Raw genomic sequence first — 17,689 nt, 5'->3', positions numbered from 1 at the left:
ACTTTGAGTTTCTGCTTCTGCTTTTGTGTTTTAGTTAACTGTTTTTCTTCCATGTGAAAGCCAATTGCACAAACAGAAATTGAAAGTTGTGACAGCTTTGATTTATCTGCGTTTCCATCTTGTTTATCTAACTCATGTTTAATATTATTTCCTCCTAAGAAAATGAAAAAGTCATCCAAAACCCTAGAAATTGGAAATTGTTTTTGCTTATTTTTAGATCGTGGCCGCACAGTGGTGCAGTGGTTAGCGCTTTCGCTTCACAGTGAAAAGGGCCTGGTTCAAATCCCAGCTTCTGTGTGGGATTTGCAGGTTCTCCCTGTGCATGTGTGGGTTTTCTCTGGGCACTCGGGCTCGCTCCCATGATCCATAACCTGCTTCATTCGGAAGTGTGCATGTGTGAGTGCTTGTGTCCCCTGCAACAGACTGGCAACCTGTACAGCGTTTAGCCCACCTTCACCCAACAGAAGTGGAGGACAGGCTCCAGCAACCCCGTGACCCCAAGAGGGATGTAGCGGGTAACGAAAATGGATGGATATTTTTGGAATGTAATGAATATACAATAATTAAAATCTGGCAGCATTTAATGAAGCATAATTTAAAAATACGTCTGATAGCTTTAAGCATTTGATATGGCAGTATTTTCTTGAAATGAATGGTTTCTGCATAATGAAGAAAAGATTGTGACAACAAACATGACCTGGGGCCTCATTTATAAACGTTGCGTACGCACAAAAGAAGGCGTACGCCACTCTCTACGCAATAATTGATATTTATAAATGCAAACTTGACGGGAAAATGTGCGGTCCTTCACGCAAGCTCTGACCCAGGCGTACGCACAAAAACGGGTGAAATGAGAAACGGCGAAACCGTCGGCAGATGGAAGAAACACGTGAAAGTGAAAATGACAATCCTGCCTCTCATAAATAACATGAAGACTTCACAAAGCAAGTCTTACAATTAACAGCCTACACGAACACCCGTTTGATCGATCAGCAGTGAAACAAACAAAAAAAATCAAACGAAAATTACAACAGAAATTCAAATGAACACTTATTTGCAAAAAGAAAAGTGAAATATGTTCTGCAATATTGGCATGTTGTGCAATTCATCCTCATAAATAATATAGTAAACAGAACGAAATAATGTACTAAACTGATATTCTCGTCAATGTGTCCGTCTGGCGGAGCAGATATGCTGGCAGGTACGCCACTTCTGACACAAATCTTGAGGAAAGTTTTATAAATGAGGCCCCTGATGACAGTTTCAAAGAGCCCAATGTGCATGTTAGATACTATCCCACTGCATGCCTGGAAAATGTGTGAGCTCATGGAAATAAATCCAGCCAGTTGAGTCCCCTTAGGCAACAATTTTTCTCAATACCTGGGGGTGGTGGGGGCGGATAGTTCTTCTTTTCTTTGCCGTTACAACATTAGTTTTGTTCTTTCAATAAATTATCTGTAAACAATCTGAATGCGTATACACTTAAATTTAAAAATAATATATTATTTTTAAACTTAATTGATCACAGTTTCTTCTTTTTTAATGTTTTTACAGTACAATGCAGGAATACTAATATTTGCTTAAACACCTTGGGTCCAAATGTACATTTCTAAGCCTTTTTTGAAACAAATTTTCTTTGCTAAAACATATTAAGATGAGTTTTACTCCAAAGATTTCCTTAGGCTATGAACTGAGGAAAACAGTTTTTGCAATATGCAGAAGATCCAGGCTATCTTTAGGTCTTGCAGGTAAGGTCTTGCAGAAACCCAATAAATCATTGGACTGAGGAAAGAAAACAGATCAAAGTCTGCTAGTTAGACTGGTTTTGTTGTGTAAGCGTAGAGGGAACCCCTGCTACGCTGGGTATTCCTGGTTTTCTGTGACGTCAGGGGCGAGGGAGTGGTAAGTGTCATATAAGGAAGCCATGCCTTGTAATTGACACTCTGGATTTTGTGCAAGCACAAACCATGGCACAAGTGAAGAGGACTGACATAGAGTCTTTGAAGGACTCTTCCCAGTCAAAGTGCACTTTGATACTGGTATGTCTGGCAGCAATGATGATCTTGCTAGTTTGGGCTTTTATGTTCTTCATCTTTCACCAATACCTGTTCTTACAGCCTATCGACCAGGTAAGAAATTCATGAAGGGATCGCCATTTTCCTTGTTTGACTGTAACTATATCTAATTGATGTTTGTGTTTGCAGACAGCTCAACCTGAAGGAAGCACAACAAAGGTCCTCGTAACACGTGAACTAAAAAGTCAGTCACATCACGGTTTAACTTGATTGTAAGTTTAACCTTTTTCCCTGAGCTCATGAAAAATGTGCTTCGTTTTCAATACTTGTAGATGCTCCCAAAGGACAAGATGTCTGGACTGCAGACAAAGGTGCAAAGTACCTCATCTTTGGATGTGTTGAGTTATTGAAGGCTTCCGATGAAAATGCCAATCTCCAACTAATTGCAGAAGGAGATAGCAGAGAGATCGACCCAATCATTAAAGGCGAACATGGGATTTGCTGCTTCAAGACAAAACGCCTACTGGCGAGCAACACGACAATAAGACTTGGACCTGCATGCAAAGAGAGCTTTTTTCTGTTTCAAGAACTATGATGAATGATATTCACTGTCCGAATTGGTGAGCATAGAAATTCTGAACAAGTGAAGACCTGAAGTTGTATGATAAAAATGAAGCATTTTAATGGGGTGTTGCACGCACTGTGAATGGAGTGGCTGGGAATGTTCACATGTAATGATGTGATTCTTGGGCACAGTTTAGCCAAGCAGGCTAACCTTGAAGAACTGAGGAGGAGCACCTGATCAGAAAATATTCTAAATGCACCTAGTCTGCCTTACCTTGATCCTTCAGAAGCATCTGAACCATCATCCTTTTTACAAACCACAACATGGTTTTCATCTCACTTTCACAAAAATAGTTTCCCCTCCAGTCATCTTCCTCTTTCTGGTTGACTGCTTTCATCTGTGAACAAATTCTCGTTCCTTTTCTGCACCACTGAATTCAGAGGAAACACCAATGTTGTCAATCTGTGTAAAAATGTACATTTTTGTGAATGAAACCTTTGTTTGTAACATTTTATTTCTGTGTTTTCTTCCACTTTTGGGGTGGGGATGAATTCAGTCAAAGGCTGAAAAAACGTTTCCTGCTGTATATTTTTGTGTAAAGTAAATTAAAAAGAAAAAATGTTCAAATGCAGATTTGTGTTGTTTTATTACACATTATAAAATACTGTAAGATTGACAGAAAAGAAAACTTCCTCCAAGATATTCTTTTTTTCTGAAGCAGACTCAAGTGGATGTAACTGAGTTAATATTACTACAGTAGTTACCACCCACCTCTGACATTAGCATCTGCTTGATGTGAAATTGGTTGAGCAAAGTGTCTGCTACTCCAATAAAAAGCTTCTTTTCTCACTGAGCAAAACAGTATTTTTTTTATTTTATGCAAATATTTCAAACCCAACTGACTGACTTTAAGCACAACAAACCAGATCCCACACTTTGAGCAGGATCTCATATGTCATGAAAACTTTCAGCATAAATTGAAGTTATGACTTAAAAGACACGATGATTTATGTGATTGTCAGGTGTGTCATTTTCGGGTTCTGCTATACAATCGTGTGACAGCTGCACTGTAGAACCAGAAAAACTAGTTTAAATGTATTTATAACATGCAGAGATTTGTAAAAATAGCTCATGCGTGTAATGAGGTTAGGGAAAAACAAACAAACCATCAGTTCAATCTGCCAATATTCTTTAAACGAGAATCAGTGATGGAAAATGGAACAAGTGGAGACCCGTAGCTGCTTACAGTCGTTCTTCACAGAAAACAAAGACAGAGATATCTTCCTTGAAAATTCTTCTTTAATATTGTATTTATTTTACAACAAATACATTACCTGTATGAAAAATAGACAATACGTTCATTTTGTGCAGTGTGCTTTACCGAAATATAAGCACTTTGGCACAGTAAAATGATAAAAGATGAATAACATAAAAAAGCAATTTTAAATAAAAATGAATACATTTTTATTTAATTCCTAAAATCTATTTATTTGATAGGGATTATGCAGATGAATGAATATCTACTGATGCAGTAATAGATGTGACTATGGCAAATTATTACAATAAAACAAGTTTAGAATTGTAGTCCCAATAGAACGTTAACACAATGAGATACCGGATAAGTCATTTGATCACATCAAAGCATCAACATGGCAATGCATGACCCTCCGTCCTGGGGGAGGATGTGTGACACCCCTGAGGTTTCTTCTTTTTTTTCCTGAATCCGTTTTTTTTAGGAGTTTTTCCTTACTGTGAAGGAGGGTCCCAGTTTAGTTTAGTCTGTTTAGTTAGTTCAGTTTAGAATTTCCCTATTGAATTCTATGACTTTGTGATCCTTGTGATTTTATGTTTACTATACAATAACGGGGATGAAGCCCATTGAGACGACTATTGTTGTAACATTGGGCTGTGTAAAAAAAATTGAATTGAATTTAAATTGAATGACTGGGTGGTTATAAATCAGGAGATAAAATCACACAAAACACCATCAAATGACAGTAAAATAAAAGAAAGCTATAAATCAAATTTGCAGGAGCGCTTGGCTTTCAGCCACTGCTTGAGGCAAATTCGGAAAGTTTTTAATATGGGACATTCCCTTACGGAGAGTGGGAGGCTGTTCCAGATGAGCATTTTAAGGGAGTGTTTATCTGTGTAGGATGTTACAGTTCCTGTTAGAGGAAGTCCTGGACCTCAACTGTGAGCTCTTTAGTTTTTTTGAAGACAGTCAGACATAGGAAGTGGGCCATGTGTCCATGGCCCACATTAAACAACTACACATAAAGTGGTTTAAATTCTGAAATTCTCAAGTTAAATTCTCTTTAAATTCTTAAATTCTCTTCTTATAAGTCAGTGGTGGGCTGCCAGGACCTTTAACACCTGTGCTATCCTATGAGGTCCAAATGACCCCACCCTTACCTTGACGTGTTATTCCTACCATGCAAAGGTGGATAAAGGTGGAACGATTTCATGTAATCCATGGACACTAGTGAAGATCACAAATCATTGAAGAAAAAAAAGTTCAGAGCACTGTCTAGTGGGTCTAGATGACCCAACTTCCAATGGTAATGTGCCAAGGATAGCACATGGGTTAAGGCCTTCTCTGGAGGCCTAAAAAATATCTGAATCATGTGTTAATTATATATTTGTCCATGCATACTCATTAAATCATTCCAAATGATCTGTCCATTCTCTTTTATTGTGTTTATGATGGTTATGCTGCTTTCAGACAGAAGTATTTTCATATTGGACCATTTAACCAATCGCATTTCAGCTGTCCTTTGTTGCCAGGCAGGGTCAGAGCTAAAGAGGCCTTCACTATGAGTTCTGAAGGTCTTGTGATGCAAAATCAATGTGGGTCATTCATTTCCTTTAACCAATCAGATTTTGAGTTGGTGTCAGCGGGGCCTTCTAGCAGGCTTTGGCAACGTCACAGTATTCAGACCTTTTGATTGGACTGGACAGTTTCAGGAAGACACATGCAGCCTTGTCCATTTTGACACAGAGCCACGGAGCACTTTTTGATCTGTCTCAGTTAAAACAGAGATGACTGTAATGTACGCCACAGATGATTTTGCAGGAAAATCTCCCGCTGATCTCCTTGACTTCCTTCATCAGAAAAGTCTGAGTGAGAGCATGAGCAGCTGTACAGATTTGTGTGTTTGGCGCTGACCACCCCCGTGTCCACTTCGTCCATCGAGCAGACACTTTCTGCTCTAAAGTGAATTACGCAGAAACACAACTGGGCAGACTCGGCTCTCAGCACCGGCCTTGATGGCAACAGAAAAGGACTTCTTGATGGAACTGAAGTGCAATAATCTTCATGACAGCGGGATCGAACTGTTTTTGAGGAAAGAGAGGAGGATGGATTTTGTCTTCAAATAATCCGATTTATTTGATGAGTGAAATGATAAATATCATAATAAATAATATTCCAAATGTATGTGGTTTGTTTGAATGTTTTTTGCTGGCTGTAGTTGCAAAATGAGGTTTGTTCACTGTTTTGTTTTTTCAGTTTATTTATAGGCATTAATTGTGAGTACAGGAATTTGCCAAGCTGGTTTCTGCATCGTACAAATGGTTGAGGGGTTGAGTGGTTCTGACGTAGCACTATTGAAGCCCCAGGTGTGTTATGTGTTGTCCGCTATTGAATAAGTTAAACTTTTTATAAAAAGCTGCAAGTGTTTAATGCAAGTGCTTTTCTATTCAATCCCATAGTGATTTTTTAGAGAGGGCTTCTATAATTTTACAGGTATTTACACCTGCCAGCAATCAACACTACTATATGTCTAATACAGTGTTTGAAAAAGGTCATTTAAAAAAAATTCTGTTCAAGTTGAATTAAATTAAACAGTTTTCGCTGAATGTCTTTCACTGCAAACTATTTGATATTTGCAAAGATTTAAAACTTTGTTTTGATTTGATTTGATTTTGATTTTATTGATTTATTTCAAGCATTGTGGTCAAAGCAATAAAGAATTTACACATATTTATCAAACTCATTACAGAAATGATGAAATGCATAGATTTAAAAGACATAAAACAAAACAAAAATGTCACTTAAATCACATTTGTTTAATTAAATAAAGTGATCCTTAACTGAAGTATAAGTAGAGTTTGATTTATTGCTTGAAAAGGAGTGGGAAGAAGCAAGCTTATACAATCCCACCCCTACTGAGTTCATTCATTTGATAGTTTTACAGTGTTTTAAATCCGGTTCTGATCAGATAGATTCTCTTGAAGTAACAAAATCCGGTGCCTAGTAATGATTGATTATCTTCAGAAAACATTCATTCATGATTTCAGTAAACAGTAACGGTACAGATATGTAATAATAATTGATTATTAGAACATATAATCACATTAAACCAGAAATTATTGCTACATATTGCAGATCAAACATTTAAACATTTCAGTGATCATTTTTGCACATTACAATGTAATACTCAGTGGTTGTAATTAAAAGAGCTTTGATTATTTCACCACAATCAAGTTCACACATGTATGACATGTTTTTAGACATTTGAGATATTTTCCCAGGTTTTTCAGTTGTTTTAACTTCTCTTCACACCACAAAATCAAAATCAGCACAGTGGAGAACTTTATGTCTCATAAGGAGCTAAGATCTAGAAATAAGGTAATTATTATTCAAATCAGTTTATATCCTTTTAGATTTAAGATTTATAAAAAATCTATTTAAAAAATCTCAAATTTATGTTTTTGAGAACTCCAAACAGGTTTGCCACAAACCTCATCTGATCATGAAAACTAGAAGATGAGCTGCAATTAAACGTTGAAAAGCCACATTGTGTTCGGTGTAGTTACCATAACCGTTTGTCCGGGAACTTTCGTTCGGGGTCCTTTCGACTGAACATAACGTCACACTACGGCAACCCCACTTGGACAAACTACGTAGCGTCGAGATCTGCTCAGGCTTCATCAATTTTCATTTCACGTTCCCTTTTGTGACATAAAGTTATTTTCCCTCATAAATTGTGTCTGACAATATTCTTTGTAAATTTTAGAGAGATTTTGCCACAATCCGCTTGTTATTCCAGTTTAAGTTCAGCCGTGGCAGAAAATGTTGTTGGCACGGCTAAATGTTGTTCTTCTGGGGCAATTCTGCCAATAATAAAGCACTGGGCTCACGGATTAAAAAAACTATAAGCGAACATGCATTCAATAATCATAACAATAATAAAGGTACGTTTGCTTACAACAAACTTCATAATATTTTCTTCAATAGTAATATCGTAATTTGTCCAGACCAATCACAATCTGACACGTCATCTGACCAACGTACAGCCAATCACATAATGTGACGTCAGCATTAGTCCCAGGAACTCGAAGGACCCCGAACGGAAGTTCCAGGCCGAACGGTTATGGTACCTAAACCGGGTCATAGACCTGATCTGTTTTGTTTATGTGCTCGTCAGGATATCGCCAGTCTGTTTTGTTCTTCCTACTTACTTTATTCACAAACATAGCACAAACATGTGAAATAAAAGCACACAAACATTACAAAAAACACACAAAAAAACAGAAGAAAATTGAAGCTTTTTATTACGGTAATTACTAAACGCTTCCATATGAAATGTATCAGTTATAGGATTTATCAAATGTTACAGGATACTAAAGGGGTTCACAATTTGTTGTCATTTTGATGGTTTTTACTGAATTAACAAAATAATCTTGTAAAGAGACATGCAAGTAAATGAAAGCAAATAAAAAAAACACACTTTTGTTGATCAAACAACTGTTTAAGCTCCCAGATTCAAATCAGCCGTTTGCACCATCTCAGAAGCAGTAGATGAACAGCAGCTCAGTGAATGTTTTAGTGGTCCTGCATTGTCTGAAGACCATCGTGAGTTGGAGGTCTTCAGGATGACATTTGAAGGCTACTGTCTGAGCTTCTGGAATCTGGGGATAAAGGCTGATTTAGCCAGAGTTGCTTCTTTTCAAGTAAGCAAAAATCTGCTGTAACGAAGTTGTTTGGATGAGTTGATTATAATCTTTTTCATTTTCATTTTCCAAAGTTGATCGAAAGTAACTTTTGTTTTTTGTAATATGTTTCTCATCAGTTCATATGTTGCTGATTGTGTGAACTTCAGCTGACTTTGATTTTGTTGCTCTTTTTCAGTCCTTCCAAAAAGACATGTTTTTACCTTTGAAACCCACACTAACAGACTTCTATCTGACTTGAATTGCAGCTACAGTTTTTGATGAAATGCCATTTCTCATAATCATGGTAATACTGTAGATTAGATATCAACTGACTGCAGTTACTTGTGATTAATACCACACGTTGAGCCATTTTTTAGTTAGGGCAATGTTTGCTTGAGGAAACTCAGGCCTGAGCTGCGGTCTGGTCAGCAGCATTGGCTTTTTTTCCCCTGACACACAATTGTCATTGGCAGAAAGGTTACAAAGCATTGATGTGCGTTATAAAATGAAGGCCACACCACATCAACTCCCACCTCTAATACTGCCATTTGTGATAAATTCACAAGTATATTTTGACAAAAAGTGACATCAGTGCATTCGACCAAAGCGTAATTGAGAATCGGAGGTCTGCCTTTCTGCAGCGCGACATAGAGGACCTCTGAATCTGGGTCAGAGGTGGGTGTGGGAGTTAGACGCTGAGCTTTCTTTGTCGGCTCACTTGTTCAGCAGTGTCATGTGAAGTTCCAGGACACAACCTTTGGACTGGCACGCTGGGTTGTTGCTTGGCCTTCAGAAACCAAAGCAGAAGGTGTGTTCCAACCGTAGAGGGAATCACATCAGTGCCCTCTGGCTTGATTCAGGTTTGTACAGTGCAAGCAGTGTCACTGCAAACTCGTTAATCCTTGCAAATATTTCAATTTTATTTATATAGCCCAATATTGCAACAGTAGTCGTCTCAATGGGCTTCATACCGGTACTTGTGCAAGAACAGGAAATCAATCATAAAATACAATCGGCAATTGCTAAACTAAATTAAACAGACTAAGCTAAACTGGGCATCCCTGCCCTTACACTCCTTCTCGGTAAGAAAATACTCCTAAAAATGAAAGAAATGGATGAAAATCAATCTTGGAAAATACCATTTGGATTGAGTCACAGTAGGTTTATTTACTATAACGTAAAAAAAACAAGTACCATCACACCTGACAACACACATGGGATGCAGCAAAAACTGATCAGTCCATCACCCTAGTCCAATGTGTGGAAACACTTTGAATTTAGCAAAGTCATGTGACCATTCATTGTGTGAGATTTCGTCAGGAGCTTTTAGGGCACACTGCTAACAAAGAGTTACAGTAATCCAGTCTGGAGTTGACAAATGCATTGATGAGCTTTTCAGTATCACTTTTAGATAATAGATTTCTAACCTTACCTATATTGCGCAGGTGAAAAAAATGCAGTTTTAAAAGCCTGTAATACAAGATATTGTACTATTGATACTATGCCCATGATAGCATGATTATATTTTGTCCTAAAATAAGTAATTTCCATTTATTGTACCTGTTTTCTTGTCACTGTAATAAAAATGAACTACAATTAGGTCCATAAAAACTCAAAAATACAAACCTGTGTAACATTCCATTTGAAGTAGTTCTAACAGCTTTTGGGGCTTATTTTTCCCTGTTTGAATACTTGCATGGAATCCCTAGTTTCTCAATTTTGATATTGATACATAATTTTTTGTTACCAGTTAGTAAAAACTACTTGTTGCATGGACAGATCATTTTACTGCTTTCCAGGGATTTCCCTTGAAGATTAATATTATTTTCCTATTTTTAGGCTGCCTCTTTTTGCAGTGTAGTTCTTGTTAAGGGGAGATGCATATTCAATTTCTTTTTGGTCAGTCACTTACAGTAATGTGTATTTTGTTCTTTTTGTGTCTTTGGTTTTGTTGTATTTTTGTTTCAGTCTTCTTATTTAATGTCAGCACCATTTCTTTGTATTTTATTTTGAAAAATGTCCGTGTTTTTTTTTTCTTTGTGGAAAGCAACCAAAGATTTGAGAGCTTTTCTAACTTTTTCTAACTTCTGTAAGCAAACTTGGAAAATGAGCATACCTCCTGCTGGAACGTGGGCACCAAATGAAGGACTTGTCACTTAGATTTGTGAGTGATGTGATCACAGCAGCAGTTTACGATGCAGAGCTGCAGGCACTTTCTTTGACAGCGCAGTTTGATGTACCAACATGTTACAGTTAGGCGTGGAACAAGCTGGGAAAATCTCTGCAACTCCTCACCAAACCTTTTACGATCATCTGAACTTGAGAGACATTTTCTTTTTTTTTTTTTCTTTTTTTTAACTTGTCCTGTCCAACAGCTAGGCAGACAGATGAGAGCTTAGGGCCTCTTGTGTTGGACATATTTTACTTTAACAAGAGGGGTTATTCATCTTCAGACAAACCAAAGGTATGCCTTGAGAGACATTTTCATATAGAACTGTCTAATTGAAATGGTAAGTTCCGTGGCGGGGGGATGGAGGGCAGAAGACTTTTGAAGAGGTGGCAAATGAGATCAGCAGAGTGGAAGGCCATCACAAATGGGAGGATCAAAAATACATATCCGCACGGTGGGGGGGTTCATATTACACCTGAGCCGGGGGTGTTCGTGTCCCTGGGGGGTGGGTCCTGGTCCTTGCCCCTGGGCGCTGGGCCCCGCCAAACTTCCAACATGGCCGAGCCTGGTCGGGCCATATTTATAACACCCCTTGTGGGCCACCCTTTTTTCCCCGGGGTTCCCCCCTCCTGGGCGGGGGCGGCGGGCCCCTGCCTTGCTCCTACCTGGACCAACCGTGGGCCGGGTGGGTGGCTGCCTGGAGTGCGGAGCGGGTCTCCCTTGGGGGGTCCTGGCTCGTACCTGGGGTCCGGGCGGGGGGATGCCCGGAACTCCTGGGTGGTGGTGGGGTGCTCGTCTGGGGCTGTGGGCGTCCCTCTCCGGTGGGGCCCTGCGTTGGGCTCTTCCGGCGCGGCGGGGGGGCTGCTTTCCTGGCTGGGCTGGGGCGGCGCTCTCTTTCCCTCCGCGCCTCCCTGCTCTCTGGCTCTGGGGGCCTCGCGGCGGTCCTGCTGGCCCTGGCCTGGGTGGCAGTCTTGGTCGCCCGGGGGGCGGTTGTTCCCTGCCTGTTCCCGTATGGCGTTGGGGGGATTCCGGCTGCCGCTGCTGCTGCGGCGGGGGTCTGGGTGTGGGGGTGGCTGGGCGCTCCTCCTCCTTCTTTTCACATTCCACCATCCATTTTAGTAGAACATAAACACTCACCTGAGCACAGGTGTTAGCTCACCTTTGCACTAACAGTTTGCATGATTGAATGAATGAAAGATTTCACACTAGTTGGTTTAAAGGCATAGGTATGCGTTCGTGAACACTATCTGTTTTGTGTACATGTTGACATGTGGACATTTTTGCAGCTAGCAGGTGGACATTTTTGCAGCTAGCAGGTGTGTTGATAATAATTGAGTGTGTGTGAACAGGCCCCGCCCTTTTTGTACTACATTTGAACCGTACCGTAATGATAAACAACCAGTAAACCTGTCTGCTCTATGCTGCTTCATGGTCTTACCCCCCTTCCCCTCCTATTATCACCCTCCTACCCCCCCCTCTCTCTAACGTCCCTCTCTCTTCTTCCCCTCTTTCCTTTTCCGTCCGGTCCAACACCAAAGATTTTCAAACATGATTGAAATTAATAAAGTTTGGCCTCAATTACAAAAGGGGTTTATTCAGAAATACCTTTGGTTTGTCTGAAGATGAATAACCCCTCTTGTTAAAATAAAATATGTCCAACACAAGAGGCCCTCAGCTCTCATCTGTTTGCCTAGCTGTTGGACAGGACAAGTTTAAAAAAATAAAAAAAAATAAAAAATACATATTTAGAACAGCTTTATTATTGTTGTTATTGTTGTTAATATTAATATTATAGAAGCAGTTGCTGTCCCCCCAGCTAAGCTTAACCTCCTGTAGCTCCGCCCTGAGTAAGTTTATTTATAAAAATATTTTTTGCAACTGGTTATGATAAAAAAAAAGATCAGTTTTGCTCTTACATTTGATTAAGTGGACATCTTGTTTTAGTTTATAAGTTGTCGTTCAGGAAAATAAATCAAATTTATTTAACCTTCTGATGACTATTGATGCAAATACACATCAAATCACTTCATTTGACCTTCATATGACCTTAATTTAGAATCTGCATTAAAGCAAAAATATGACAGATTTTTTTTTCATAGCTGAAAAATTAATTAAGGCACAGAGGAGTTAAAAACTGTTGTTAATGAAGTTTTTAGAGTCTAAAACGGAAGTGGAGGATCAGTTGATCAACAAGACTCACTAAGTTGTGAGTCACTAAGCACTTGGGTATGGAAAGATGCATTTTTTATGCAAGATATTTACTATTTTGTTGTTAATTCAGAATAGTCAAATTTAACTTAAATGGACATTTATTGAACTTGTTACTTGCCTAACTTTCCACATACATACAAACTTCAAACCTTCTGTTTCCTGTGAAAGAGGCATTATACTCTGTGTTCACACACTTCCAAACCCTTCTTCTTTCAGTTACAATGAAATTATGAGTGATGGAATTAAACATAAAAGTAGAAAATAAATACTTGTTTCCTTTGATGTTTTTGGGAAAGTCTGCGGTGCGTTACCTTTACGTCACCAAACCATCATTTTTCCATCCATATCACACTCCAGCCATTTGCCCATCAGAGCAGTTTGATGAACCGCTGTCTAAGTGTTTCATATAAGTGGAGCGTGCCCACATGGTCTCCCTCCACCATCATCCATTTCCTCCACTTTTGATCTGCTGGGGGAGGTGAAGCTGGAACACAAAGTGCTTGCCAGTGGTCTCAATTTCCACTGTGACACATATACAGCCCCTGCTTGACACCAGACATCAAACCAAACACAGATCAGCTGACTTCCTTTGCGACTGCCGGGTGCTGAGGGCAGGTAAGCCGTTCAGACACCATCAGTCCGCCCACGTGAGGTGTTGCTCACAGGAAGCCAAGCAGGCCATGACATGTCTTTCTATTAGTTCTGAAATAATTACACAATTGTCATGAGTGAGTTAAGAGAAAGTTTTCAATCTTAGAAATGGTCCTCTTTTTATTGCCAAAAATGTTGTAGTAGGAAACAAAATAGACGGTATTCTGAGTATGGGAAAAGCTGTCATAAAGCAGCTGTAATTTCAATCTCTGCACTTTGTTTTTGTGTTTACGTGTTATTATAATGACATTTTATTTTATTTTTTGTTAAAAAGAGAAGTTATCTTTGAAGAGTCGCAACAAATTAGGTTAAACTTTATCAAATTCCGTGAGGTGGTTTCTTTTTGAGCAACACAAGTACCACATCTCGTCTCACCAAGACACATTTGCATAATTTAATGAAAGACAGGCTGTAATACAGAAAAAGAGGGAAAGTCCAGCTTGCTTTATGGGCTTCCTGTGCTTCTTTAAAACACCTCCCACCTGCGGTGAAAAATGAAGAAGACAATAACTTCTGTCATGACATCATTTTCTCTACAGTTTTGACTGGACTCACATTTAGAACTGAAAACCCTTTCTGGATGTGCATGTAAGCATGCATCGACCCAATGCATCGACCTGATCTTCTATTCCGATACTGATGACCAGAGGGTCAAAGGTTGTAGTTAATCTGCCTCAAGTTTTACAGCTTCTACAAAGTTTGACATCGGTCAGATGAGTCTTCAGAATTAGAGTTTAAATTTCATCTCACAGCTTCTGACCTGAGTCAGTTAGTTACACACGATTTCAGTTCTGCCCACAAATTCTCTGTTGCGTTATTTCTAAACCAAAGGTACCTGCAGGTATCGAGGTCTTTTGCTGATGCTACACTGAATTTTTGTCTGACAACAATAACATTGTTTGTAAAATAAAAACAATATGGTGCTCAGATACTTATTTAAATGGTACTACTTTCTGTGAGGAGGTTATTTCCAACGCTAAAGCTGCTTATGGTTTAAACCTGTTTAGATTGGGTAATGTCAAAAATAGGGATTTCGTACACACATTCTGCATACTCAACAGAACTAACAATTTTTTCTCTTTCTTTATTACCAAAGTGGAGAAATAATTACCAACAACTTTCTTCAGATTGTGATGAAAATATAAGTCATTTGCCTCATGTCTGGTGAAGTTCTACATCCACTAAAAACAGCAGTTGTTACTCAAAATCTCAAGAAACTAGCTCTGATCTTCATGATATTTTTTCTGTCTCTATCCAAAATGTACAACTTCACAGAAGTTGTCACTGTTCAGATCCATGCACTCATGAACACCTTCAATTTGCATTTCGTCCACTCTACAGTATTGAGACTGCCATGATAAAATTTCTCCATTTTCCATACTCCACCTGCTTGACATGACCCCAGTATTTAACACATATTCTTCTCCGCTGTCTTTTCCAAACTGGCTTCACCAACAGAGCCTTCACCAGGTTCCATTCCAGTCTCTCTGATTATACTCAGCCCACTCAATTCATGGATTTTTCTTTATCCATCATAGTAACATGGTGTTCCCCAGGGGTCTGTCCTGGGCCTTTACCTGTTTATTTATTTACTGCCACACTTAGCAATATCCTCATGAAATATTAAAATGTATTCCATTTCTATGCCAATGACACTCAGCTCTACCCAGTCACTGATCTCAATTCTGCCCTGCCCCCCTCTTTTCTTTGTTTTCACTTAATTTCCTTAAAGTCCCACTCTGATCATCTTTTGTTCTATCCTAAAAGCTTTCCCAGTGGCCTTTTTTATTATGATTTTTTAGTTTTAAGACAAATTCCAAAAACCTGTGTCATTTTCTAGGACACAGTTTCCGCAGTGCTCCGTTGGCACAGATGAACCGCATCTCCCCTTCCCCTTCACATTGCGTAGAAGACTAGGGAGCTTGTGGCCCGCCCAGTGTATTTTTATTTAGTATGTGTTCACTATAGCCATTTCCATATGTCCTTTTAATTCCTCTCCTGGATACCAAACTTCATCCCCTCGGTTTCCATTCAACAACATATCCATTGAAATCTGCACCAATAACAACTCTCTCACTTCTAGGATGCTCATCATCATTTCATGAAGGTCCAAACAGGATTTCTCCTTCTCCTCCTGCTCACTTCCTGCCTGTGGGGCATATCAACTAACAACATTAACCAACACACTTACTATTTCTCCTCTGACTCACTACTCTATCTGACATTATTTTTTACCTCCACATAACTCCTAACAAAGTCAATTTTTAAGATAACTCCATTTCTTTTCGTATCTCCACCATGATAGAACAATTTAAACCCTGCTCCTAAGTTTTTAGCCTTTCTAGCTTTTCATCTGGTCTCTTGGACACACTGTATGTCTACCTTCCTCCTCTGTATTATGTTAACGAACTCTCTACCTTTTCCTGTCATAGTTCCAACATTCAAAGTCCCTACTCTAAGTACAACGATGTCCTTCCTGACACAACCCTCTCCATGTATCCGAGCTTGGGACTGGCACAATGAGACCCTGGCTTGAGCCCCCTCGTGGCTCCAAATCTGTTAAATCTAAAGTTGACAGCTTTTCATGAGCAGTTGAAACCTTTATTGTCCTCTTTTCCTAACAGATCCAGTCTCAGTGTTATTCTTGACACTTTGCTCTCTTTTACCACACTCATTAGTAAGATCAAACAAACAGCATTTTTCAATCTGTGCAGTACTAGCCGTGTCCAACAGTCCATCTGGCTGCCAGTCCATCTCAAAAGTAAGTTTAAAATCTTTCTCCTCACTTTTGAAAATGTGTCTCAATGTGGTCCCTTCATAACATAATTATGAGTTATGAAGGGTATCTCCTCCAGCTCTGTGTACCCTTCAGCACCTTAGAGTGCTGGAGAGGGTAGTTCTCTCCTCTTCTCTCCATTCACTCATCTTTCCATCCCAGAGTTGAGAGCATTCAGCCAGTCTGCTCCTCTCCTCTGGAACTACCTACCACATGATCTTCACGCTGTAAACTCACAATCAAACTCATTTTCACCAGTCGCACTTCAAATTATAAAATGGAAATGCAATTTAATAAGTTTTATTGATATTTTAATTTATTTTTAACTTTGTCTTTGCATGTCTCTGGGTCTATTTCTCCACCAATTTTTCTGTAAGATGACCTTAAGTACCATGAAAGGTGCCTTTGAATAAAAGACATTATTAGGGTCACAAGTCTGGTTCCAAAAAACCCTAATTGCATGATATCTACCCCTCCATGCCTATCTGCAGATGTGATTTAGTTTGACCAGAATCTTTTAACTCTTTTCTTTCTTTGTCATTTCCACAAATAGCAGTGGTTTTTATGACCACTTCATTTACATAAACTGTCACATTTCTTCAGAACTTTCTTTCCCCCCCCCTAAAGTTTCATTTTTGTTGCAAATACATCAAATGGGAAAAAAGATCTATTTTTCTACTTTTATGTTTAATTCTATTACTCATAATTTCATGGTAACTGTGAGAAGAAGGGTTTGGAAGTATGTGAACACACAATATAATGCCTCTTCCACAGGAAAAAGAAGGTAAGGTTCATGAATTTATCAGTTTAAAATTATGTGAAAAGTTATAAGTTATAAGTTCAATAAATGTAATTTTAGACCAATATAGTTGTCCTTTAAATAAACAGGTAATTATGTCAATCCTGAATAAACAACAGAAGAAAGTTCTCTACGTCACAAATTTTTCAAACATCCTTTTTTTGTCTGCTCCTGATTCGCAATGATTTAAACATAGAAATGTAATTTTAAGCCTAATTTTCTTTTAATGTGTTCTCCATCATAACAGCACAATTTTCATAATAGTAGGTCTTTAAATTTAACAGTAGCAAAACAGAATTTTTGCCTCTGGGTTCCTCTTATTTTTCTTCCAGCTTTTCCCTTCAGGGGTTGCCAGAGCGAATCAGCTTCCTCCATCTAGCCCGGACTTTTGCATCCTCTACTCCAGAGGTCACTATTTAGCGGACATTGGTCCTTTAAAATGGAAATGCAATTTATTAATTTTTATTGATATTTTAATTTATTTTTAACTTTGTCTTTGCATGTCTCTGTGTCTATTTCTCCCCCAATTCTTCTGTAAGATGACCTTAAGTACCATGAAAGG

The 17,689-nt window shown here is 38.8% G+C and overlaps 1 long non-coding RNA gene across 1 annotated transcript; it reads left to right on the top strand.

Annotated features, from left to right (window-relative positions):
* The first annotated feature begins 1,940 nt into the window (after positions 1–1,940).
* On the top strand, positions 1,941–3,211 carry LOC144991989 (uncharacterized). Its single transcript, XR_013655698.1, has 3 exons — positions 1,941–2,129; positions 2,205–2,259; positions 2,348–3,211. It is a non-coding gene; the product is annotated as an uncharacterized LOC144991989 (long non-coding RNA).
* Positions 3,212–17,689: the final 14,478 nt, after the last annotated feature.

Source organism: Oryzias latipes, chromosome 4 (genome assembly GCF_053564925.1).
Source record: "Oryzias latipes strain Hd-rR chromosome 4, Olatipes_Hd-rR_3.1".
Classification (NCBI taxonomy): Eukaryota; Metazoa; Chordata; class Actinopteri; order Beloniformes; family Adrianichthyidae; genus Oryzias; species Oryzias latipes.
The sequence above is the reverse complement of the archived record's forward strand: the minus strand, read 5'-3'. Positions and strand labels throughout refer to the sequence as shown.